Here is a 25,182-nt window from a genome sequence, read left to right on the forward strand (position 1 = left end):
CTGCAGCAGCGCCGGAAGAAGGAATCATGTAAGTGGCTGCACTACATTACACTACACTACAGTACACTATACTACACTACATTACAGTACACTATACTACACTTCATTACAGTACACTATACTACACTACAGTACACTATGCTACACTACATTACACTACATTACACTATGCTACACTACATTACACTACAGTACACTATACTACACTACATTACACTACATTACACCCTAAGGGTAGAGGGGGGGATGTAAAGTGCTCTACCTGCCGTTATGTGTAAAAAGGGGACACAGGCTGCCGTAATGTGTAAAAAGGGGGAATCTGTCCGCCGTAGTGTGTAAAAAGGGGACGCTGTCCACCGTAATGTGTAAAAAGAGGACGCTGGCTGCCGTAATGTGTAAAAAGGGGACGCTGTCTGTCATAATGTGTAAAAAAGGGGACACTGTGTGCCGTAATGTGCAAAATGGGGACGCTGTCTGCCGTAATGTGTAAAAAGGGCACGCTGTCTGCCTTAGAGTGTAAAAAGGGTACGCTGTCTGCCATTATGTTTAAAAAAGGGGTCGCTGCCTGCCGTAATGTGTAAAAAAGGGGAATCTGTCCGCCGTAATGTGTAAAAAGGGGGACGCTGTCTGTCATAATGTGTAAAAAAGGGGACACTGTGTGCCGTAATGTGCAAAATGGGGAAGCTGTCTGCCGTAATGTGTAAAAAGGGGACGCTGTCTGCCATTATGTTTAAAAAAGGGGTCGCTGCCTGCCGTAATGTGTAAAAAAGGGGAATCTGTCCGCCGTAATGTGTAAAAAGGGGGACGCTGTCTGCCGCAATGTGTAAAAAGGGGGATGCTGTCTGCCGTAATGTTTAAAAAGGGATCTCTACCTGCCGTAATGTGTAATAGGAGGCTGTACCTGCCGTAATGTGTAAAAGGGAGCTCTGCCTGGCGTAATTTGTCTAAGTGGCGCTACTGTGCAGCGTAATTTGACTAATGGAAGCCCTGGACAACAAAATTGCATTCATGTCCTCCTCCCACTCCCAGTCCCAAACATTAATTATTATAATTTTTTCTATAAAAATGTACAATATATCACAAGTATGATGAGCAGGCGGGCAGCGGGCATTGGTGGCAGTGGCGGCATCGGACTGAGATGCAAATTAGTGGCGGAGGACTGGGTCAGTTGATGGTGGGCGAGTTTGTAAGCCATTGGCGGTGGCAGCAGGCATCGGCGCAGGGGCAGTAGCGGGCATTGGCTCTGCGGCGGTAGGGGTCATCGGCAGGATTCGGCGGACATTATGGCTGTAGTGCCTCACCAGCCACTGACCTCACCGCATGCCACTGTCTGCTACATGCTCACTTTTACCCCATCTCTCATCCTAACTCTCTGCTACATGCTCACTTCTACCCCATCTCTCATCCTAACCCTCTGCTACATGCTCACTTTTACCCCATCTCTCATCCTAACCCTCTGCTATATGCTCACTTCTACCCCATCTCTCATCCTAACCCTCTGCTACATGCTCACTTCTACCCTATCTCTCATCCTAACCCTCTGCTACATGCTCATTTTTACCCCATCTCTCATCCTAACTCTCTGCTACATGCTCACTTCTACCCCATCTCTCATCCTAACCCTCTGCTACATGCTCACTTCTACCCCATCTCTCATCCTAACCCTCTGCTACATGCTCACTTCTACCCCATCTCTCATCCTAACCCTCTGCTACATGCTCACTTCTACCCCATCTCTCATCCTAACCCTCTGCTACATGTTCACTTCTACCCCATCTCTCATCCTAACCCTCTGCTACATGCTCACTTCTACCCCATCTCTCATCCTAACCCTCTGCTACATGCTCACTTCTACCCCATCTCTCATCCTAACCCTCTGCTACATGTTCACTTCTACCCCATCTCTCATCCTAACCCTCTGCTACATGTTCACTTCTACCCCATCTCTCATCCTAACCCTCTGCTACATGCTCACTTCTACTCCATCTCTCATCCTCTCTGCTACATGCTCACTTTTACCCCATCTCTCATCCTAACCCTCTGCTACATGTTCACTTCTACCCCATCTCTCATCCTAACCCTCTGCTACATGCTCACTTCTACCCCATCTCTCATCCTAACCCTCTGCTACATGTTCACTTCTACCCCATCTCTAATCCTAACCCTCTGCTACATGCTCACTTCTACCCCATCTCTCATCCTAACCCTCTGCTACATGCTCACTTCTACCCCATCTCTCATCCTAACCCTCTGCTACATGTTCACTTCTACCCCATCTTTCATCCTAACCCTCTGCTACATGTTCACTTCTACCCCATCTCTCATCCTAACCCTCTGCTACATGCTCACTTCTACCCCATCTCTCATCCTATCTGCTACATGCTCACTTTTACCCCATCTCTCATCCTAACCCTCTGCTACATGTTCACTTCTACCCCATCTCTCATCCTAACCCTCTGCTACATGCTCACTTCTACCCCATCTCTCATCCTAACCCTCTGCTAAAGATGGAGCCACGCTCATCCGAGGCGGCTCCATGGTAGGCGTGTACTCCCAGCGTGACTAGGCGATCCGTCCGCCTAGTCACGCCGGGAGTGCACAGAAACGCACGCATTCTAAGCATCTCCTTTTGGGCCCGTGACAGAGACGCTCTCCCATTCTGGGCGGGCGCACCCAGGCACAGACGGAGCCACAACTAGCGTGGCTCCATCTGTACATGCTCACTTCTACCCCATCTCTCATCCTAACCCTCTGCTACATGGCTCACTTCCAGGGGAGGATTGGGAACTAAAAGTGGCCCTGTAAAATTTTGTAGAAGTGGCCTGACATGGGCAGCACAAGAGGTATAACATAGCGTGTAGCTACAGCAGCATCACTGGATGGCAGCATCGCTGTACTGCATAGATGTAATAACAGAATGAATGGAGACAATGCAGTGTACTGAGTGTGGTGGGCTGCCTGTCATGTGGGAGTGGGGCCACATGACAACACACAAAACAGGCCCCACAGACAAGCCGGCCTATCGGAAATCATCCTGGCGAACCCTATGGTCATTCCGCCCCTGATCACTTCTACCTTATCTATGTCACCCCTGTCTGTCTGACCGTCCCCTTCAGAATGTAAGCTCTCACGAGCTGGGTCCTCTCCCCTCATGTGCTTTTCCTCTCACAGGGGTCTATTTACTAAGCCTTGGATGGATAATAAGTCGCTGAAGATAAAGTATCTGCCAATCGGCTCCTACCTGCCATGTCACAGGCTGTGTTTGAAAAATTACAGAAAGGAGCCGATTGGCTGGTACTTAATCTCCAGCAACTTTATCTCCATCCAGGGCTTAGTAAATAGACCCCTTACACTATTTCCTACTTCATACTCCCTACAACAGTGCTAACCCTGTTTCTGCCACCCTGATGATTATTTCAGTGTGTGTCCTATCTCCTTATGAAGCAACGTTAATATACTGTACCATGTATGTGTCCTACATTGTCTTTTACTGTAAGTCATTGTTTTCTTGTTTGCTAATTTGTCTTGTGTTTTCACTTTTTTACATTTATTTTAACATTTTCATACTTTACGATCCACGTGGACAACGATTTTGAATAGTGACCTGCCCGAAGCAAGCCATGCAAGTGGACGCAGTGCACTAATTGGGGTTCCCGTCGATGTTATGGACAGGCCTGGTGACGGGGAGGTCAAAGGGGACACCAGTACTGGGCCCCATAATTCAGTGGGGCCCCAAGGATCAAGTATGCAGGCTTGCATCTGTCATTAACCGCCGATAGCCTCCCGCTCCCTGACCTCCTGCTGACCACGGCTTCTACTGGCATCTGTGAGGACCTGTCTGAGCTACTGTCCTGCTGTAGCTCCCTGTCATCAGCACTGAGAAACTTCTGTAGAAGACCTCCTGCAGTGCTTGGTGCTGTTGTGACACACACATTCCCCCCAGGGGGGCCCCAGAGACGTCAGTGAACCCGGGCCACAAGATTTCTGTTGCCTACCCTGGTTATGGAGTAAACGTCCAAAAAAAAAAAAAAAAGCTCATGTCAACCTTTTTCTGTGTCGACCTTTTTCACGCTGACCTTCAGTCTATGTTGCCCCTTTTCAGGGGTCGACCTAGTGGCTGTCGACCCAATGAGGTATAAACCCTGCATATGTTATTTGCCTGCAAACCAGGCACTGATTTGGCCAACTACCTTTTTTTCGACCAAATTCAAATGTAGTAAACTATGAAGTGATGTTCCTTCTATTTGTCTTCCAAAAGACACCTTTGTGCAGATGTTTAAGCATTACTTAGAGCACTGGAGTAAATAGGTCCTAGACTAGAACAAATATACAAAGTGCAAAGGAAATATTATGCAGTTGTGCCTACCCACAATTCTCTCCTTTTTCCGAATGCTGAAAAAATGATTACAAGTGGAACGTTAGGGAATACAAGTCTTGTACTATCTGTTCACCTGACATCTGAACAGCTAGAGTAGTTATGTAACTCCCTGTTTCTGTGCTGGAAAGTAAGTGTCTGAAGCCAGCGTTTAAGGAGCTTATTTACAGTTAAAGACTCAATAGTCTAGCAGATAGTTTTTTTCAAAGGAAACTCTGGTGCATTGGCCTGGGTGTCCTGCTGTATGCATTATTAATTAAGTTTTATGTATAAAATCAGAGATAACAAAAGTGGGCAAGTTCTATTGCAGTGAATATGGAATGTAAGCAAATGTGGAAGGCTAAAACAAAACATATTTCTATACTCACTTGATACATCCATTGAAACCTTAAACAAATATTTACCGTAGGTTAGAAACAAGGAGATTTATGGTAGACTTACCATTGTTAAATCTCTTTCTGCAAGGTACACTGGATTCCACAGGGAATAACATCCGAGGCACCAACAGACTAAAGCTTTGACTGTTCCCAGGATACACTGCACCGCCTCCTCTATAGCCCCGCCTCCAGGCACTAGAGCTCAGTTTTGTTAACCAGTCCAATGCAGTAGCAGCAGGGGCGTCAGAACGTTTTTTGGTTGGGGGGGGCAAGATAAAATCTCAGTTTGGCGCCCCTAGCTCCAGGCCACCTTAGACAGGTCTCTTGCACCTGTATGGAACTCTATGGAGCAGCTGGGAGTGGCCCCTTGTACACATTACACCTGGTAGAGCCCATTATACACATTATGCTAAGTGGAGCTCATTATACACATTAAACCTGGTAGAGCCCATTATACACATTATGCCTGATAGAGCCCATTATACACATTACGCCTGGTAGAGGCCATTACACGTTACACATTACGCCTGGTAGAGCCCATTATAGTGTTCACTCTAGGATTTTTTTAGGGCAGGGTGCTGATCACGGGGAGGGCACATTTTTCATTCGGGAGGGCACATTTCTAAGTTAGTAGGGTAAAATTAGGTACATACTATAATGCTTGGTCCTCCCATTCCTACATGTGAAAGCATGGACATTGCGCGCCAAAGGCGCGCAGCAAAAATTTAGGGCGTTGTTTCATGGGGAAGGGGTGTGGCCACATAATAGTGGCAATTCACATTACACCACACAGTAGTGCAGCTAATACACACTGCACCAAGTAGAACCTCCTATACACACTGCGACAGGTAGAGCACGTTATACATATTGCGCAAGATAGAGCACGTTCAACACTTTGCGCCAGGCAGAGCACGTTATACACATTGCACCAGGTAGAGAGCACTGAGAAACACTGCACCAGGTAGAGAGCACTGAGACACACTGCACCAGGTAGAGAGCACTGAGGCACACTGCACCAGGTAGAGAGCACTGAGGCACACTGCACCAGGTAGAGAGCACTGAGGCACACTGCACCAGGTAGAGAGCACTGAGGCACACTGCACCAGGTAGAGAGCACTGAGGCACACTGCACCAGATAGAGAGCACTGAGACACACTGCACCAGGTAGAGAGCACTGAGACACACTGCACCAGGTAGAGAGCACTGAGACACACTGCACCAGGTAGAGAACACTGAGACACATTGCACCAGGTAGAGAGCACTGAGACACACTGCACCAGGTAGAGAGCACTAAGACACATTGCACCAGGTAGAGAGCACTGAGACACACTGCACCAGGTAGAGAGCACTGAGGCACACTGCACCAGGTAGAGAGCACGGAGGCACACTGCACCAGGTAGAGAGCACTGAGGCACACTGCACCAGATAGAGAGCACTGAGACACACTGCACCAGGTAGAGAGCACTGAGACACACTGCACCAGGTAGAGAGCACTGAGACACACTGCACCAGGTAGAGAACACTGAGACACATTGCACCAGGTAGAGAGCACTGAGACACACTGCACCAGGTAGAGAGCACTAAGACACATTGCACCAGGTAGAGAGCACTGAGACACATTGCACCAGGTAGAGAGCACTGAGACACACTGCACCAGGTAGGTCACATTTTTGATCCCCCCTCACACACCGCGGAGCTGATTGAAAATGGCCACCACACTGATCCTCCCCGGCATCCTCTTTTATAGGCTCATGTACACAGAGGAGGGAGGGCTGGGTTTGCCTCGGCGGGAGAAGCAAACCCAGCCCTCCTCATCTTACAGATCCCCAGCAGCCTGTACAATGTTGCCTTCAGCGCATCAGCGCAACAAGCCTAAGGCAGCTGCAGGGAGGAGTGACATCTCGGCAGGGGCCAGTGACAGCGCGGCAAGGGGAGTGACAGCTCTGCGGAGAGGCATGACAGCTTGGTGGGACAGAGCGGCGGGGAGGAGTGACATCTCGGCAGGGAGGAGTGACAGCGCGGCAGGCAGCGCGGTGGGACAGAGCGGCGGGGAGGAGTGACATCACGGCAGGGGGCAGTGACAGCGAGCCTGGCACGGCGGTGAGTAGGCGGACCTTTAGTAATCAGCAGGGCGGCAGGGTGGGCACAAACGGGCAGGGCGCATTCTGCCACTCAGAAAAGGGGCAAGGCGCAGCGCCCCGTCAAAGAAGGCTAGCGTGAACACTACATTACACATGTTACACATTACACCTGGTAGAGCCCATTATACAAATTACGCCTCGTAGAGCCCATTACACATTACGCCTGGTAGAGCCCATTACGCATATTACACATTACGCCAGATAGAGCCCATATATACATTACGCCTGGGAGAGCCCATTATACACATCTGCTAGTTAAGTGCCTCCTCCTCATTGTTCATCTCCCTACTGCTTCCCCAATGCAATGCAAAGGTAATGAATTTGGGATTGAACTGTAAGCAGGTGATGGATCCAGTGTGCTTGACATCCAGTACGGACACTTTCATGCTGCTCTCTCCATTCCATACATGGATCTTGCCATCTTCCGACCCGATCATAATGAACTGAGAATCCGGGGTGAAAGAAGCTTCTAGTGTGACCGTTTTACTGTTGTTATAACCCCCAAAGGTGTGTAGCACGGCCCTTTAAACGCATCAACCAGCCTCAGGAAGCCGCCATTGGTAGAGAGAAGAATTAATTTTCCATCGTTGCTAAATTTGAGTGACGTCCATTCGCAGGTGTGGTCAAAGGGGGTCATTCCGAGTTGTTCACTCGCTAGTAGTTTTTTAGCAGCCGTGCAAATGCTAAGCCACATCCGCCGCCCATTGGGAGTGTATCTAAGCTTAGCAGAAGTACGAACAAATGCATCGCAGAGCGGGAGCAAAAGAAATTGTGCAGTTTCAGAGTAGCTCCAGACCTACTCAGCGCTTGCGATCACTTCAGACCATTTAGTTCCAGATTTGACGTCACAAACACGCCCTGCGTTCTCTCAGCCACGCCTGCGTTTTTCCTGGCACGCCTGCGTTTTTCCGAACACTCCCTGAAAACGGTGCGTTGACACCCAGAAACGCCCCTTTCCTGTCAATCACTCTGCGGCGGCCACTGCAACTGAAAAGCTTCGCTCGACCTTGTGTGAAACTACGTCGGCTGTTGTGAAAGTACTTCGCGCGTGCGCATTGCGTCACATACGCATGCGCAGAAGTGCCATTTTTCCACTTAATCGCTGCGCTGCAAACATTTTTAGCTAGCGATCAACTCGGAATGACCCCCACAGTTCATCTTAAAGGTGGCAAACGGACCCTTATCAAAAGAGCGAAGATCATACAGATTCACCATCTCGGAATTAACTCCTGCAGCAAAAATAAGACCCTTTGGATCAAATGAGCACACTAGCTTCCCCTGTAAGTGCATCAGACCCTGACAGTTGGGAGACCGGAGGTCCCACAGGCGGATAGTTTTATCCAAGGACCCACAAATAAACGCATCGTCCACCGGAGACATAGATAACGCAACGGCCCTTTTATTGTGGCCGGGAAATAACGGCTATATTTATTATCATGAAGAGAGATGGTATCATCAATTTTGTTGGAGCTATAAACCACGGTATTTGCTGCATGTGTGTATCGGATGAGATCCACACAGTACTTCTTGCTGTACAGCGTCCTCTTGGGCTTGCCCTCCTGGCAGTAGTACAGCACGATAGAGTCGTTGTCGCAGCTGGAAATGACTGTCTCCCCGCCAGGACTGAAGTCAAAGCAGTTGATCTTATCGGAGTTCTCGCAGAAAATCTTTGCAACCCAGAAGCTGTGCAGCACTTTGTCGGTCAACTTCATGGCTGCCCCAGGGGGTAGGGTGATGCGCACCGATGCAGAAGGGCCACACAATATGGGGGTGCAGGCATCAGGGGCGGATTGGGATCTAAAACCAGCCCAAATAGGGGTGGGGTCTGTTGGGGGGTGGAGTCTGTCAAGTGGGCGGGATCACTGCTCAGAAGGCCTGAATACAGGCATGTATGTAAAGTGCGCGCAGCAGGCGCGCTGCAAGTTTTTAGGAACGTGGCTTCGTGGGGAAGGGCGTGGCCACATAATAGTGCCAATTCACAATACACCACACAATAGTGCTGCTTATACACATTGCACCAGGTAGAACCTCCTATACACACTGCGCCAGGTAGAGCATGTTATACATATTGCACCAGATAGAGCACGTTCTACACTTTGCGCCAGGTAGAGCACGGTACACACTTTGCGCCAGGCAGAGCATGTTATACACATTGCACCAGGTAAAGCACATTATACTGTACACATTGCACCAGGAAGAGCACATTATACACTTTGCGCCAGGCAAAGTCCATTATACACTTTGTGCCAGGCAGATCACATTATACACATTGCACCAGGTAAAGCATATTATACACATTGCACTAGGTAGAGCACGTTAAACACGTTGTGCCAGGCAGAGCACGTTATACCCTTTGCGCTAGGCAGAGCAGGTTATACACTTTGCGCCAGGCAGAGCACATTATTACACATTGCACCAGGTAAAGTACATTATACACATTGCACCAGGAAGAGCAATTGTACACTTTGCGCCAGGCAGAGCACATTATTAATCATTGCACCAGGTAAAGCACATTATACTGTACACATTGCACATTATACACATTGCACCAGGAAGAGCACGTTGTACACATTGCACCAGGTATAGCATGTTATACACATTGCACCAGGTAAAGCACATTATATACATATTGCACCAGGCAGGGCACGTTATACACATTGCACCAGGTAAAGCATATTATACACATTGCACCAGGTAAAGCACGTTATACACATTGCACCAGGTAAAGCATATTATACACATTGCACCAGGTAAAGCACGTTATACACATTGCACCAGGTAAAGCATATTATACACATTGCACCAGGTAAAGCATATTATACACATTGCACCAGGTAAAGCACGTTATACACATTGCACCAGGTAGAGCACATTATACATATTGCACCAGTTAGTTATATTATACATATTGCACCAGTTAATTGTACAGTACTTACTGACTGTCACACAACTGGTGTGTGACGCAGTCAGAATTTGCTGGTTGCTAGCTCCTGCTTTGCATGCTAGCTGCAGCGGCCACGAGTCCATTGTGCAGTGTGCTTGCTGTGACGGCCCGGGCTGGAGGGGAGGCTGAACACATGATGCGGCTGGAAGGGAGGCGGAGCCGTCAGTAGTGACCGACTGCTCAGAATACTATGCATTATGGGGAGGAGAGGTTGCTGCACATGCGCAGAAGCTCACACGGCGGCAATTTTCAAAGTGCTTCACTGAGCTTCTGTGCATGCGCAGAAGCTTTCAGTGAACACTGCCGTGATCGCGGCTGGCGGGCAGCTAATGAGGGGATGACCGAACGGCCAAACAGAATCCGGTCCGGTGTCCTGGCATGCCAATCCGCTGCTGGGAATAACTTTCCTGACACTGCAGCTCTCCTTGGCACCCAGCCCACACTGTAGAGTCAAGGTGCATACACACGGTGAGATTCGGGCTAACCCTGATTCTCACTGTGCGATAGGGACTAGGGGGGTCATTCCGACCTGATCGCATGCTGCAGTTTTTCGCAGCACAGCGATCAGGTAACAACTGCGCATGCGTATGCACCGCAATGCGCAGGCACATCGTACGGGTACAAAGTGGATCGTTACTGAGCGATGGATTTAATTAAGAATCATTTCGCACAGCCAATCGCAAGGAGATTGACAGGAAGAGGGCATTTGTGGGTCTCAACTGACCGTTTTCTGGCAGTGGTTGGAAAAACGCAGGCGTGTCCAGGCGTTGCAGGGCGGGTGTCTGACGTCAATTCCGGGACCAGACAGGCTGAAGTGATCGCAAGGGCAGAGTAAGTTCATACCCACTCAGAAACTGCACAAAATGTTTTTGCAGAGCTCGGCTGCACAGGCGTTCGCACACTTGCAAAGCGAAAATACACTCCCCCGTGGGCGGTGACTATGCGTTTGCACGGCTGCTAAAAACAGCTAGCGAGCGAGCAACTCGAAATGACCCCCCAGGTCGGTATCGCAAGCACATACTGAATGTGCTTGCGATACTGACTATGGGGGTCATTCCGAGTTGATCGTAGCTGTGCTAAATTTAGCACAGCTACGATCTTTAACTCAGACATGCGGGGGGGCGCCCAGCACAGGGCTAGTCCACCCCACATGTCAGTGCCGACCCCCACCCCCCCGCAGAAGTGCAAAGGCACTTCAAGAGTAGCTCCCGACCAGCGCAGCTTTAGCGCATCGTCATTGCATCAGGATCGCAAGGTGACTTTCACCTTGTGATCTGCACTAACTTTTCTTACGATTTTGACTATACAGTCAAAATCGTAAGAAAAAATCTCACCGTATGTACACACCTTAAGACACAGATGAGCAAGGAGTCACCGGCACTAACCTGTACGCATGCTTCTGTCCGAGGATAAGGTTGCACTTCCATTTCCTGCAGGCTGTTGGTTCCTTGTCCCCAATGGCTGTATGGCTCCAGGATGACCCCGTGCAATTACATGGCTTGGACGGCTCTGGACGCCTGGCCACTCAGTCAGTGCCCTGGCTGCCCCTGGTCATTACGTTGACGGCAGCACTCTTCATTGCTGCTGTTTGCAGCTCCAGCAGCACGCTTCATTGTCGTGACTCGGGCTTGCATGGCTCCAGCAGCACGCTTCATTGCCATGGCTTCCTGTTTGCATGAGCTTCTGCGCATGTGCAAAAGCTCTGATCACGGCAGCAGCAGCCGCGTATCTATGAACCGGCCAAAGCGTGGGGGGAGCATGGCCGCTGGAGTTAGCAGGGGGGGCGACCGACCAGTGGACTGTCCCGGCATCCCGGCGCCCCAATGCACCGCTGGGTGCAGGTATACAGGGGATAGGGGGGGGTGCACCTGAGGTAATGGGAGGGGGGAGCTGAGGATGGGGGGTTATTGGGCCCGGGGGAGGTGATGGGGCACAGTGGGAGCAGGATATGGGGGCACATGCAGAGAGGGGAGGTTTTGGGGCACAGGGAGTTGGGGGAGGTGTTGGGGCACAGGAAGAGGGAAAGTGTTGGGGCACAGAGAAAGGTGGAGGTATTGGGGCACAGAGAGAGGGGGGATGTTGGGGTACAGATAACGGGGCGCAGGGAATGGCCTGAGCAGTAATAAGATTCCTCACACTGGCCCCCTCCTGGCTGTCAGGCACTGTGTGGTGACTGGTACGCACCCCTGGGGCCGGTGGTGACTGAGCTCGGGTTCCCGGAGGCCGGCACACGGGGATAGCAGTGACCAGTGGCTCGAGTTGGCGCCTCCCGCGCTCAGACGCTGCAGGAACGAGGTGGGGGGCGGAGCGCACAGGGAAGGCAGCTTCAGCGCTGCCCGCTGTGTACAAGCAGTCCCGGACTCACCGCTGCTAATACAGGGCGGGCAGCGCTGAAGCTGGTGGCTGCCGGTCTGGGTGGACTGGATGGTGCCTCTCTCATGTTTTGGGGGGAGCGAGCTGCCCCCTTGCCTCCCCCATTCCGACGCCTCTGAGTAGCAGGTAAGTGAGACGGTAGATGTTAGTCACATAGAACCACATTCTCACGACAGGAGAAGGGACTAGCGGCTATTGCCATACAAACCCAAAGAAGCTAAGTGCGTTAGGGTGGGCACCCTGTGGAATCCAGTGTACCTCACAGAAAGAGATTTAACAACGGTAAGTCTACCATAAATCTCCTTTTCTGCAGCGGAGTACACTGGTATTCCACAGGGAATAATATCGGGGATGTCCTAAAGCAGTTCCTCATGGGAGGGGACGCACTGAAGCGGGCACAAGAACCCGGCGTTCAAAGGAAGCATCCTGGGAGGTGGAAGTATCAAAGGCATGATGAAGAAACTGATGAACATTTTCACTGAGGACCACGTAGCCGCCTTGCACAATTGTTCTGTGGACGCGCCATGGCGGGGCGCCCAAGAAGGTCCAACCGACCGAATAGCCACGTTTGTGAAAACCAAAAAATACAAAAAGGGAATCTGACCTCCTGGTAGAGGCAGTCCTTTCCACATAAATACGGAGAGCCTGTACCATGTCCAAAGATCTTTCTTTGGAGGACAAACCAGAAGAGATGAAGGCCGGAACCACAATCTCCTGATTAAGGTGAAAAGATGATACCACCTTAGGTAAATAACCAGGGCGAGTTCGAAGAACTGCCCGGTCACGGTGAAAAATCAGAAAGGGTGGACGACAGGACAAAGCACCTAAGTCCAACACCCTTCTAGCACAGCAAAAGGTCAAAAGAACTGCGCTCCTCCTATTTAAAAACCCTATAAGCTGGTTGCTGCCAATGAACCAAATGTGAGCGTACTACACAACTCCACTTAGGTAGAACAGATGTGTTTTTAGATTTTTGGGTTCGGCGCACCCCTAGCTTACATATTAAAACAAAAATAGTGCAATATTTGTTCCGTTGTGTGGAATAAATGTATCTTTATATGTATACAGCTTTTAAATAGCTTAGAATAAGAATTAATAATAATACACAAGGGCCCTCATTCCGAGTTGTTCGCTCGCTAGCTGCTTTTAGCAGCTTTGCACACGCTAAGCCGCCGCCTACTGGGAGTGAATCTTAGCTTTGCAGAATTGCGAACGAAAGATTCGCATAATTGCGAATAGAAATTTCTTTGCAGTTTCTGAGTAGCTCGGGACTTACTCTGCCACTGCGATCAGTTCAGTCAGTTTCGTTCCTGGTTTGACGTCACAAACACACCCAGCGTACGCCCAGACACTCCCCCGTTTCTCCAGACACTCCCGCGTTTTTCCGCACACACCCATAAAACGGCCAGTTTCCGCCCAGAAACACCCACTTCCTGTCAATCACACTCCCATCACCAGAACGAAGAAATTTCTTTGTTAAGCCGTGAGTAAAATACCTAACTTTTTGGCAAATTTACTTGGTGCAGACGCACTGCGAACATTGCGCATGCGCAGTTTGCGACAAATCGCTCCGTTGCGAAAACCACTAACGAGCGAACAACTCGGAATGAGGGCCAATGTACATAAAAAATATATATTTTATTTAAAATTTGCAAATAGTCTGCAGACTAGTTAAAATATAAACTAATACTGGTATTTCAAACAGACATAAAACAAACGCACAGACAAACATATACATATGAATTATCCTTGTGGGTACACTGGAGGAGATTTACCCCACTTGGATGGTGTGTGTCACGATCCGGGTATCTGGACGCCATTACTTACCCTTCAGATGCCTCCTAAGGCTGGCTCAGCGTTCCAGGACCGGATCCCGCTGTTCCTGAGTTTCCACATGCAGAATGTCAGAGTGGTGATTTCATCAGCCGCGGCCTCCGATGTGCCCGCGTGGTTAAATGTGCGCTTGTCAGTCTGGCGTCTCCTGTCTCCTGTGGCCGGCGTCGCCATTACTGTTTCAATTCTCACATGGATTACAAACCAAACTTCCCTCCAAGTGTCTGCATGGGCGCAGCCATCTTGGATTTTGTCATCTGATTATTTCCACCAATCTGCTGTCTGTATTGTTGATTTGCATAATTGCCTAGCCAACCCCTTCCTTGCTGCAGGTATAAGTATGCTGTGCCTGAGCAAGGAAGGCGTCAGTGCTTTGGTTGTCTAACCTAGTTCCAGTTTGTCTCTCTCCTGTGGTTGTCTTCCAGGTTCCAGCTCCTGTCTCCAGACTTCTGCTATAGAGACCCGCACCAACATTCCATCTGCGGTGTAGCCTGACTCTCCGATCCATTCTGGACTCACCTGTTTCCAGCTACAACAATCACCTGCTTCCAGCCCAGCTTCCAGCAGTGTACAGCTTCTCTTAAAGGGCCGGTGTCCTTTCTGCAGTTTACCACTCTCCACCGGTATTATTATTTCACCGCTCTCAAACAATCACCTGCTTCCAGCCCAGCTTCCAGCAGTGTATAGCTTCTCTTAAAGGGCCGGTGTCCTTTTCTGCAGTTTACCACTCTCCACCGGTATTATTATTTCACCGCTCTCAAACTCCAAACTTCATTATTATTTCATCGCTCTCAAGTTCGTTTATTATTTAACTGGTTCCAGCCAGTATCCACTCCGTACCAACAACAGTCTGGTTCCAGCCAGTATCCACAGCAGCCGTTTTACCTTCAGCAGCCCAGCCTTTCCTGGAACATCAGCTGGTACGATCATGGGTTCTCTCCATTGCTACAGTCAGGCCTGGTAAGGACTTTCCAACTAGAAGATTATAAGAACTGTCTCACACTACCAGTGCCTGTGGCCCTTGCCACCCTGTAGTACCCAGGAATTGTATTTATCCTCTGTTGACTTTTATGTTTCCTTTTACTGCTGCTGTGTTACGGAGTTTGTCATAATAAACATCATTGACTTTTATCCTGGTTGTCGTGGTCACGCCTTCGGGCAGTTATTCTACATGTTACTTACATGTCTAGGGGTCTGATACAACCTCCCAGGTTCCGTTACATCTCAGCCCCTACAACTGAGGCTGCCTCCCGTCAGCTCAGGCCCTCAGTTGTGACAGTAAGCACTGACCTAATGAATCCAGCCGGAGACCAGGATCAAGCGGCCAGGCCGGTGCAAGAACTGGCAGCCCGACTTGAACATCAGGAGGCTGCACAGGGCCACATCATCCGCTGTCTCCAGGATCTCTCTACACGGCTGGATGGGATTCAAACGACCCTCCGTGGACCTGGCACGTCCGGTGCGTCCACTACAGTAACACCAGCTGTAACCCCACCCACCTTACCCATTTCCAGTCCACATCTTCATCTTCCAACGCCAGCAAAATTTGATGGATCTCCAAGGTTCTGCAGGGGATTTCTCAATCAATGTGAAATCCACTTTGAGCTTCTACCTGGCAATTTCTTCAGTGACCGTACCAAAATTGCCTATATCATCTCCCTTCTCAGTGGCTCAGCCCTTGACTGGGCATCACCTTTATGGGAGAAGTCTGATCCCCTGCTATCCTCCTATACTGACTTTGTAGCTACATTCAGGCGCATCTTCGACGAGCCAGGCCGGATAACATCTGCTTCATCTGAGATTCTCCGTTTACGCCAGGGAACATGTACTGTGGGACAGTATCTTATACAGTTTAAAATCCTGGCATCCGAACTGGCATGGAACGACGAGGCCCTGTATGCTGCATTCTGGCATGGCTTATCAGAACGCATCAAGGATGAGTTAGCTACCAGAGACTTGCCCTCTAAGTTGGATGAGCTAATTTCTCTTTGCACGAAGGTTGATCTACGTTACAGAGAGAGATCAACCGAGCGAGGAAGATCATCTACTCCTAAATCTTCTGCTCCTCCTCCTCGTCAACCATCTCCATCCAAGGATGAGCCTATGCAAATTAGTCGTTCCCGTCTATCTCCCGCTGAGCGCCGAAGACGTCTCTCTGAGTCTCTCTGTCTCTACTGTGCAGCTCCGTCGCACACTATCAATGCCTGTCCCAAACGTCCGGGAAACTCCAGATCCTAGCTCGCCAAGGAGAGGGCCGGCTAGGAGTAATGATCTCCTCTCCATCTCCTCATGACTGTAACCTCCCAGTGTCGCTCCAAATTGCTCAACGTTACAGGAACGTCATTGCCCTCCTTGATTCCGGAGCAGCTGGGAATTTCATAACCGAAGCTTATGTTAAACGGTGGTCCCTACCCACCGAGAGACTGTCCTCGTCCATCTCTTTGACTGCCATGGATGGCAGCAAGATTTTTGACGCAGTCATTTCCTTAAGGACTCTTCCAGTTCGTCTGAGAGTGGGAGTTCTTCATTCTGAGTATATTTCTTTTTTAGTGATTCCAAGAGCCACACATCCAGTGGTTTTAGGCCTTCCATGGCTCCGTCTCCACAACCCATCAATTGACTGGACGACTACGCAAATACTGGCATGGGGTCCCTCCTGTGCTGAGACTTGTTTAGCCAAAGTTCTTCCTGTTTGTTCTTCCTTCCCCAGGTCATCTGATGTTCCGCCTCCTCCATATCAAGACTTCACGGACGTGTTCAGTAAAGCCTCTGCTGATATCCTTCCTCCTCATAGAGAATGGGACTGCCCAATCGACCTCATTCCAGGGAAGGTTCCACCGCGAAGCCGAACTTATCCGTTGTCTCTGCCTGAGACACACTCCATGGAAGAGTACATCAAAGAGAACCTGGCGAAGGGTTTCATCCGACCATCTTCTTCTCCAGCCGGCGCAGGCTTCTTCTTCGTTAAGAAGAAAGACGGTGGTCTGCGTCCGTGCATCGACTACAGAGGTCTGAACGACATTACCGTCAAGAACCGATACCCTTTACCCCTGATTACCGAGCTCTTTGATAGAGTTAGTGGTGCAACTACTTTCACAAAGCTGGACTTGAGGGGTGCCTACAATCCCATCCGAATCCGTGGGGGTGACGAGTGGAAGACCGCCTTTAACACCCGTGACGGACATTATGAGTACCTCGTCATGCCCTTCGGATTGAGCAACGCTCCAGCAGTCTTCCAGCACTTCGTGAATGAGATTTTCAGGGACATCTTGTACCGCCATGTCGTGGTTTATCTAGACGACATCCTCATCTTTGCTAATAATCTCGAAGATCATCGTTTCTGGGTAAAAGAGGTTCTTTCCCGTCTCCGTGTCAATCACCTCTATTGTAAATTGGAGAAGTGTGTGTTTGAAGTTAAAACCATTCCGTTTCTAGGTTACATTGTGTCCGGTTCCGGACTAGAGATGGATCCTGAGAAACTCCAAGCAATCCAGAATTGGCCTATACCCTTAAGCCTCAAAGGGGTCCAGAGGTTCTTAGGGTTCGCCAATTATTATAGAAAATTTATACGAGACTTTTCCACCATCGTGGCGCCTATCACTGCATTAACCAAGAAAGGTGCTAATCCGTCCAAGTGGTCCGAGGAAGCTACACAGGCCTTTCACCTTCTGAAGCAACGGTTCATCTCTGCACCAGTTCTGAAACAGCCCGACACCGACTCTCCTTTTATCTTAGAGGTAGATGCCTCCTCCGTTGGAGTAGGAGCAGTGTTATCCCAGAGGGCCAAAGATGAACATCTACATCCTTGCAGTTTCTTCTCCCGGAAGTTCTCCCCAGCTGAGCGCAACTATGCCATTGGCGATCAGGAGTTGCTAGCCATCAAGCTCGCTCTGGAGGAGTGGAGATACCTGTTGGAGGGAGCTTCCCACTCAATCACCATACTTACCGACCACAAAAATCTTTTATATCTCAAAGGCGCACAATGTCTGAATCCTCGTCAGGCCAGATGGGCACTTTTCTTCTCTAGGTTTGACTTTAAACTCCAGTTCTGTCCGGGTTCTCAGAATCGTAAGGCCGATGCCCTTTCCCGCTCATGGGAGCAAGAAAATGAGTCCGAGTCTGCAGACAAGCATCCTATTATTAATCCGTTGGCATTCTCCACGGTAGGGATGGACTCTACGCCTCCACCAGGGAAAAGTTTTGTTAAGCCAGTTCTAAGGAAGAAGCTCATGCATTGGGCCCATGCTTCCCGTTTTGCTGGACATACAGGCATTCAGAAAACCCTTGAATTTATTTCTAGGTCCTACTGGTGGCCAACTCTGAAGAAGGACGTTATGGAATTTATTGCCTCCTGCCCAAAGTGTGCCCAACACAAAGTCTCCCGCCAGTCGCCTGCGGGGCAACTGGTTCCATTATCTGTTCCCCGTCGACCTTGGACCCATTTGTCGATGGACTTTGTTTCCGATCTACCTATCTGCAACAAGTTTAATACCATCTGGGTGGTAGTTGACCGGTTCACCAAGATGGCACATTTCATCCCTCTCACCGGTCTTCCGTCAGCTTCCAAGTTGGCTCAAGTGTTTATACAAGAGATCTTCCGACTTCACGGTCTTCCTGAAGAGATCATCTCGGATCGTGGAGTACAATTTGTAGCCAAATTTTGGCGAAGTTTGTGTCAAGCCCTCCAAGTCAAGTTAAAGTTTTCCACGGCTTACCATCCTCAGACCAATGGTCAAACCGAGAGGGTGAATCAGGACTTGGAGGCCTTCCTCCGTATATATGTGTCTTCCTCTCAAGATGACTGGGTTCAACTCCTTCCTTGGGCCGAGTTCAGCCACAACAATCAATACCATTCCTCATCTTCTTCTACACCATTCTTCATTAATTATGGATTCCACCCTAAAGTCCCAGAATTCCAACCGCTTCCCGCAACTTCTGTTCCAGCAGTGGATGTCACCTTGCGTCAGTTTTCAAATAACTGGAGGAACGTCCGCGCAGCCCTGCTTAAAGCCTCATTCAGGTATAAGAAGTTTGCCGATAGGAAGCGTAGAGCGGTTCCTGCTCTCAAGGTGGGTGATCGTGTGTGGCTGTCCACGAAGAATTTGAGGTTGAGAGTTCCCAGCATGAAATTTGCACCTCGCTACATCGGACCCTTCAAGATTGAACAAGTCATCAATCCTGTTGCCTACAGGTTACAGTTACCATCCTTCTTGAAAATACCCAGGACATTTCATGTTTCTTTGTTGAAACCGCTGATCCTGAATCGGTTTCATTCCGCACTTCCTCCAGCTCCCAAAGTTCAGACTCAACGGGGAGTCGAGTACGAGGTGGCCAAGATTTTGGACTCACGTTTCCGTTACGGTCAGTTACAATACCTCATTGACTGGAAGGGCTATGGTCCTGAAGAACACTCTTGGACCAATGCCTCAGACGTCCATGCTCCTGCCTTGGTCCGAAATTTCCACGCAAAGTTTCCTTTAAAGCCTAAGAAGTGTCCTGGGGCCACTCCTAAAGGGGGGGGGTGCTGTCACGATCCGGGTATCTGGACGCCATTACTTACCCTTCAGATGCCTCCTAAGGCTGGCTCAGCGTTCCAGGACCGGATCCCGCTGTTCCTGAGTTTCCACATGCAGAATGTCAGAGTGGTGATTTCATCAGCCGCGGCCTCCGCTGTGCCCGCGTGGTTAAATGTGCGCTTGTCAGTCTGGCGTCTCCTGTCTCCTGTGGCCGGCGTCGCCATTACTGTTTCAATTCTCACATGGATTACAAACCAAACTTCCCTCCAAGTGTCTGCATGGGCGCAGCCATCTTGGATTTTGTCATCTGATTATTTCCACCAATCTGCTGTCTGTATTGTTGATTTGCATAATTGCCTAGCCAACCCCTTCCTTGCTGCAGGTATAAGCATGCTGTGCCTGAGCAAGGAAGGCGTCAGTGCTTTGGTTGTCTAACCTAGTTCCAGTTTGTCTCTCTCCTGTGGTTGTCTTCCAGGTTCCAGCTCCAGTCTCCAGACTTCTGCTATAGAGACCCGCACCAACATTCCATCTGCGGTGTAGCCTGACTCTCCGATCCATTCTGGACTCACCTGTTTCCAGCTACAACAATCACCTGCTTCCAGCCCAGCTTCCAGCAGTGTACAGCTTCTCTTAAAGGGCCGGTGTCCTTTCTGCAGTTTACCACTCTCCACCGGTATTATTATTTCACCGCTCTCAAACAATCACCTGCTTCCAGCCCAGCTTCCAGCAGTGTATAGCTTCTCTTAAAGGGCCGGTGTCCTTTTCTGCAGTTTACCACTCTCCACCGGTATTATTATTTCACCGCTCTCAAACTCCAAACTTCATTATTATTTCATCGCTCTCAAGTTCGTTTATTATTTAACTGGTTCCAGCCAGTATCCACTCCGTACCAACAACAGTCTGGTTCCAGCCAGTATCCACAGCAGCCGTTTTACCTTCAGCAGCCCAGCCTTTCCTGGAACATCAGCTGGTACGATCCTGGGTTCTCTCCATTGCTACAGTCAGGCCTGGTAAGGACTTTCCAACTAGAAGATTATAAGAACTGTCTCACACTACCAGTGCCTGTGGCCCCTGCCACCCTGTAGTACCCAGGAATTGTATTTATCCTCTGTTGACTTTTATGTTTCCTTTTACTGCTGCTGTGTTACGGAGTTTGTCATAATAAACATCATTGACTTTTATCCTGGTTGTCGTGGTCACGCCTTCGGGCAGTTATTCTACATGTTACTTACATGTCTAGGGGTCTGATACAACCTCCCAGGTTCCGTTACATCTCAGCCCCTACAACTGAGGCTGCCTCCCGTCAGCTCAGGCCCTCAGTTGTGACAGTGTGCTTGTGACACTTGGGCTTGAAAGGGCTTTATAGTGGTAATGATGTGTTGTCCTTTTAATGTCCAATTTAGTTAGTGGTGTTCCTAACCAGATAGTCTTTACAGTCCTCTGGACATGATTAATTATTCATGTTCCCGTTTTATGTAGTTCCATGTAGTTGTTAAATCTTCTTACCGTGCTGTCTCTGTGCTCCGTATCCGAGGTTACCCGTGCAGGGGTTGGATTCTTTCCTCGCAGCTCAGACTCCAGCTGTATAGCGGTAGTGCTTCAGTCTGCCGGCAGACTTACCCTCACTGTTACTCCGTAGTCCCGTTGTTCGATACTTCCCGTTGTTCGATACTTTAAATAGTACACTTATTGCACAGGCAATAGCCAACAGAAACACGACCTTAAGCGTAAGGCATTTAAGGTCCACAGACTCAAGAGGTTCAAATGGTGACTCTTGCAGGGCATATAAGACGACTGACAGATCCCATGGAGCCGCAGGAGGGACATATGGAGGCTGAATCCTTAGAACACCCTGAGTGAAAGTGTGAACGTCAGGAAGAGACACAATTTTTCTCTGAAACCAGACCGACAAGGCAGATATATGAACCTTGAGGGAGGCCAGACGAAGGCCCAAGTCTAGGCCTTGTTGTAGAAAAGCCAAAAGTCTGGAAGTTTTGAAAGTATATGCATCATAATTCTTAACAGCACACCAAGTGAAGTAAGAATTCCAGACCCTGTAATAAATCCGAGCTGAAGCTGGTTTACGGGCTTTCAACATAGTTTGAATGAACGACTCAGAGAATCCTTTTGCTCTCAGGAGTGATGCTTCAAGAGCCACGCCGTCAAAGCCAGTCTGGCCAGGTCCGGGTAGACACAAGGGCCCTGAACGAGGAGGTCTGGGTGTTGAGGAAGTAGAAGAGGACGCTCTATCGAGAGACCCTGCAGGTCTGAGAACTAATGCCGTCTGGGCCACGCTGGAGCTATTAGAAGTAGTATTCCTCCTTCTTGCTTGAACTTCCGTATTACCCTGGACAGGAGTGACACTGGAGGGAACACGTATGGCCAGAGCCGGCCATAGGTATAGGCAAACTAGGCAATTGCCTAGGGCATTTGATATGCCTAGGGGCATCAGCAGCTTCTGCTGATTAAAATGATATGCGGCATGCCTATATTCTGTGTGTAGCATTTCATATGCAGATACAGCCACAGTCTCACACAGTATATAGGCATGCTGCATATCAGTTTAATCAGCAGAAGCTACTTGTGCATCCTAGCCACATAGCAATGCAAATAAGATGCATTTTCATTAAAAAAAAGGTGCCCGACGTTAGCATTGAGGCAAGATTTATGAGGACACATCTGTATCCAAGCAGAGGCAGAGGTCACAGTGTTAGTGGCAGTGTGAGTGCTGTGTGCATGTGAGTTGGTTGGTTGTGCAGTAGTGTTCGGAATATGTGTAAGGAGCATTATGTGTGTCATGTAAAAATGCATTAATAATGTGCAACATATGTGTAAGGGGCACTATGTGTGTCATTATGTGTATAAGGGCATTAATAAGGTGCGGCATATGTGTAAGGGACATTATGTGTAAAAAGGCATTAATAAAGGTTGTCATAATGTGTAAGGCGCATTATGTTTATAAGGACATTAATAATGTCTCTCATGTGTAAGGGGCATTACGGTGCGGAATTATGTGTATAAATGCATTACTAATGTGAGGCATTATGTGTATAAGGTGCTCTACTATGTGGCATTGCACATAGAAAGAGCACTACTGTGTCGTCTAATGTGAATAAAGAGCAGTAGGGTGTGGTGTAATGTGAATAAGGAGCAATTCAATGTGATGTAATGTGAATAAGGGGCACTACTGTGAGGAGTAACGTTTATAAGGTAAAGTGATACTACTGTGGGATGTAATGTGAATTATGGACATTATCGCATGATCAAATGTGAATAAAGTTGCAGAACTGTGTGGCGTCATTTGAATTGGGGTTACTATTGTGTGGCCATGCCCCTTGCCAGCAAAAACACACCCCTTTTTGGGCTGTGCGCCAAATGTGCGAACTGTTCCTATTTAAAATATAGGGGGTACAAACACCAAAATAAGGACTGCTATGGGTGAGGGGTGATGGTGCTGGGAAAGAGGTGCAAGGTCAGAGGCGGAACCAGCGGTGGTGCTAGGGGGCACCAGTCAATATCTTGCCTAGGGCATCATATTGGTTAGGGCCGGCTCTGCGTATGGCAGCCGAAAGTTCCATGGAATTGTCAATGCGTCCACAAATGCTGCTTGAGAGTCCCTTGTCCTTGCTCCGAAGACCAGAACCTTGTGATTGTGTCGAGATGCCATTAGGTCTACATCTGGTAGGCCCCACTTGTCAACTAGGAGTTGAAAGACTTCTGGATGAAGGCTCCATTCTCCGGCGTGAACGTCCTGACAACTGAGGAAGTCCGCTTCCCAGTTGAGGACTCCCGGAATGAACACTGCCGATATAGTTGGCAGATGGTGTTCTGCCCATTGGAGGATTTTTGACACTTCCATCATTGCCATGCGGCTTCGAGTGCTGCCTTGATGATTGACTGTGGTGGCGTGGTCTGATTGTACTTGAACAGGCCTGTTCTGTACCAGAGGCAGGGCCAGTGTCAACGCACTGTACACTGCCCGCAATTCCAGAATGTTTATCGGGAGGAGAGATTCCTCCCTATTCCAACACTGCGCCCCAACCTCGCAGACTGGCATCCGTTGTCAGGAGGACCCAGTTGGAGATCCAGAAGGGACGTCCCCTGCTCAACTGTTGGTTCTGATGTTTAAACTTATCAGGTTTCTTAGACGTAGCGTGGGGTTCAATATCATCATCAATCTGGAGAATCAGCTTGATAGCCTCCACTACAACAGGAATATCAACTTGAGTTGTAGATTCCTCATCAGAAGCAACTGTATCAGTGTCTGACGGATCAGTATAATCCCCATCCTCATCGGAAGAATCATCCGAAATATTAGTGGATTGTGAGGAAGAAATGGCCAGTTTAGATGACCCCTTGGCCCGGCAGAGCGAGGGGTAGGTTTTTGTCTAACCAGAGACTGATTTAATTGTTGTAACTGGGAAGACAGAGCATCCAGCCAAGGCGGGTTAACTACAGGGACAATATGTGGATGCAATGGCACAGGAGGTCCCACAGAGGATGTAAGCCGGGTTACAAGCATCGTCAGCATATTTGAAAAAGCAGCCCAAGGAGGGTCTTGATTTGCCACAGATGTTGCAGACTGACTGGAAGGTGCAGGGCATGCAGTACCTGAACCCTTAGCTGAAACCTTTTCATCAGTCAAATCCGTGGCGCCAGCACTGCATGATGCAGGAGCGTCTGCGGATTTCCCGCCCTGTGTAGCAGACATTATTGGGAATGTAGCCTTAGGGCGCAACAGTACAATATAGCCAGAGAAACACAATACCTGCAAAAAAAAAAAAAAAAAACCCGTGTTATGTGATAGCAAATGCAAAGCACAAAACAGAGGATTTAAGCGGTGTGAGGTGACTGAAACACACAGTGAAAAATACAAAACAGTATATCCTGTGGAACACTATATTTCAAATGAGACCCTGACGCACTTACAGAATATAGTGATAGCAATACATGTGATACACAGAATAGAATCCACACAGCAGCTATACTGTAGGTACACACAGTCACAGGTACAATGCAGAAATGATTACATATAAACAATAAGACTGCACTGGACTAGTAAATCTACATATAGATATGTATGTATACAGATATAACAATGCACAGTAAACACTGGATGTATATCACAGAATACTTGTACTAAATATTCATAGAGCAGTACACTTGTTCTTAACTAATACTGTCTAAAATGACATGTAGAATACTTAAGTGTCTGTAAATACACAGCACTGATGGGTGTAGTATGGTATGCCGGCTGTCGGGGTCCCGGCGCACAGCATACTAGCTCCGGAATCCCGACCGCCGGCATACCGACAGCGTGGCGAGCGCAAAAGAGCCCCTTGTGGGCTCGTTGCGCTCGTCATGCCATGGGCACGGTGACGCGCTATGCACGCCACCCTATATATTCTCCCTCCAGGAGGGTCGTGGACCCCCAAGAGGGAGAAAAGGTGTCTTTATTCCGGCGCCGGTATACTGTGAGCCAGGACCCCGACAGCCGGCAAGCTGAAGACTACCCACGCTGACAAGACAGGCGGTTTTACAGAGGAGACAGTGCCCAGCAGTCCCGGAGATCAGCCCAGCTATGTAATGGCACCAAAATCTCTTCAGGGATCCAGGTGAGCAG

At 49.0% G+C, this 25,182-nt stretch overlaps 1 pseudogene; it reads right to left on the bottom strand.

Moving 5' to 3' along the window:
* Window positions 1-7,144: 7,144 nt before the first annotated feature.
* Window positions 7,145-8,605, bottom strand: LOC134929599 (WD repeat-containing protein 82-like; annotated as a pseudogene).
* Window positions 8,606-25,182: the final 16,577 nt, after the last annotated feature.

Source organism: Pseudophryne corroboree, chromosome 5 (genome assembly GCF_028390025.1).
Source record: "Pseudophryne corroboree isolate aPseCor3 chromosome 5, aPseCor3.hap2, whole genome shotgun sequence".
In the NCBI taxonomy this organism is placed as follows: domain Eukaryota; kingdom Metazoa; phylum Chordata; class Amphibia; order Anura; family Myobatrachidae; genus Pseudophryne; species Pseudophryne corroboree.